Source organism: Camellia sinensis, chromosome 3 (genome assembly GCF_055761805.1).
Source record: "Camellia sinensis isolate YWXY chromosome 3, ASM5576180v1, whole genome shotgun sequence".
Taxonomy (NCBI): domain Eukaryota; kingdom Viridiplantae; phylum Streptophyta; class Magnoliopsida; order Ericales; family Theaceae; genus Camellia; species Camellia sinensis.
In genome coordinates this window covers 207,261,225-207,263,806 of record NC_138963.1, presented here as the reverse complement: position 1 = coordinate 207,263,806, position 2,582 = coordinate 207,261,225, and positions in this window count along the sequence as shown.

The following is a 2,582-nucleotide window of genomic DNA, read 5'->3' as shown; positions in this document are numbered from 1 at the left end:
ATGAGTTGATGATTTGCTCAACTCTGAAGTTTCAGCCGAGATGATGTACTTCGGCCAAATGAATTGATGATTTGCTCAACTCTGAAGTTTCAACCGAGATGATTTACTCCGGCCAAATGAGTTGATGATTTGCTCAACTCTGAAGTTTCAGCCGAGATGATGTACTTCGACCAAATGAGTTGATGATTTGCTCAACTCTGAAGTTTCAGTCGAGATGATTTACTCTGGCAAAATGAGTTGATTATTTGCTCAACTCTGAAGTTTCAGCCGAGATGGTGTACTCCGACAAAATGAGTTGATGATTTGCTCAACTCTGAAGTTTTAGCCGAGATGATGTACTTCGGCCAAATGAGTTGATGATTTGCTCAACTCTGAAGTTTCAGCCGAGATGACTTACTCCGGTCAAATGAGTTGATGATTTGCTCAACTCTGAAGTTTCAGCCAAGATGGTTTAATCCGACAAAAGGAGTTGATGTTTTGTTCAACTCAAGGCTCTAGCCGAGATTCTTTATCCCGGCGTGAAGCTCTGAAGATGGCGGTGCGAACAGCCGTGAAAGAGATCTAGGGAGTTTGATTTTGGAAGACGTCAGTCAGAAGGCTGAGGAAAAGGGACAATTGACAATCATTTTGGTGGAAAGACTAGAGTTCCTTGCCAAGCTGATCTTGCTCTCCAATAAGGAAGTCGCAGAGCGGACCTTGCTCACCGACCTTGGAGTTCCTTGCCGAGCTGATGTTGCTCGCCAAGAAGGAAGTCGCGGATCGGACCTTGCTCGCCTTCTTTATAGTTCCTTGCCGAGCTGATGTTGCTCGCCAAGAAGGAAGTCGCGGAGCGGACCTTGCTCGCCTTCTTTGTATTTCCTTGCCGAGCTGATGTTGCTCACCAAGAAGGAAGTCGCGGAGTGAATCTTGCTCGCCTTCTTTGTAGTTCCTTGCCGAGCTGATGTTGCTCGCCAAGAAGGAAGTCGCGAAGCGGACCTTGCTCGCCGACCTTGGAGTTCCTCGCTGATTTTGCCCGCCAGAAAGGCAAGTTGAGGCTTCAGCCAAGCAAGCCAAGAAACCGAGCAAGAGGAATAGCGCGATTGTTGTCTTGCAAACTAAGGACCGAGGAAGAGTCTACCCCAGTCAAATCATGTAATCCTAGTCACGCTTGCGCGGACAGAATTAAGAGGCAATTGAGAGGGAGATTTATGAGCTGAATTGGGCCATGGTAATGGCCGGGCAAATTGTGGGCCGAACACGATTGGGCCGTGGTAGCTTGGGCCTGTTCGGAAGGGTTTTGCTTAGTTAAGGCACAGGGCATGTGGGACCGAGCTACTTGGCTTGTTGGTGTAGAAGCCGGCCTACTGGGAGTTCGGCCGAGATGTCTGCCTGTCTCCATGGGTTCCACGGTTCATGCGTTAGCTCGGCAGGAAGACCGACGGCTAACCGGCTCGACCTACCTCAAGCTTGACTTGCCGGAATGCAGCCGAGTTCGGTTGTACAGGAGCTCGGCGAATGGTTCATTAAGGTATGCCGCGCAGCGCGGTCAGGAGAAACCGAGGAGGTTCCGCCGAGGTATCCTAACAGTTTGGTTAGGTGGTGATTGCTGGATTTGTGCTGACAGATGGGATAGTAGCACCACGTGTCGAGAGACTAATGGGAGTAGATTTGGGGCACAGAAGGTATATAAGCGAGTCTGCGCCCCCCATGCCTGGATAGATGAACATTTGGTGAGATTTAAACTAAACACTCAATCCTCTCTCTCTCTCTCTCTCTCTCTCTCTCTATCCCTCTGTGTGTCTAACTTGACCGTCGGAGGGGTATTCCGGCCACACACCGCCGGGTAACTCACCGCCGTTGTGTTCGCAAGTCGATCGAACAGGCAAGAGCTTAGAAAAAAAGAGTACGGGTTTGCCGGAATATTTTCTCTCCGTACAGTAATAATGTTTTTTATTGAAAGAATAAAGAATTACGCATCAAAAAAAGGCCATTCAACTTGTCAAACTCAGCAAATCATGACACACGCGAAGAGAGAGAGAGAGAGAGAGAGAGAGAGAGAGAGAGAGAGAGAGAGAGAGAAAAGAAGAAGAAGAAAGCGATTAATAATCTCAGGAGATCATAAGATTTAAGAGTGCCATTCATGCTTTGAAATTGTTCCAGAGAAGAAAGCGATTGATGTTTGAGAACGAAGATGAAATTTTCTAACCGTAATCTACTTGTCTATGTGTCTTAGGCCTCGTTCAAGAAGATGTTATTTTAATAATTTTTTAAATTTTTGATTAAAATATGAGGTAAAAAATTAATATATTTGGGATGATTTTTTGATTTTTTACGAAAAGATGTACAAAAAGTAGAAAGAAAAGAGAATCTTTGACTTTTTGATATAAGTTGTTGACTTTTTAATTTTTTGATTTTTTTTGATTTTTTAACTAAAATCACCACTTGTTAAACGAAACTTTATTCTTTATATATTTGGAGAAATTCTATAACGTGTAGCTTATCACAAAAATATATAATCTTATCATAAAATTTTATAAAATATGTAATTTCGTCATAAATTGATATAATAAAATGTTTAAAATTTTATAGTTGATACAGTAAGA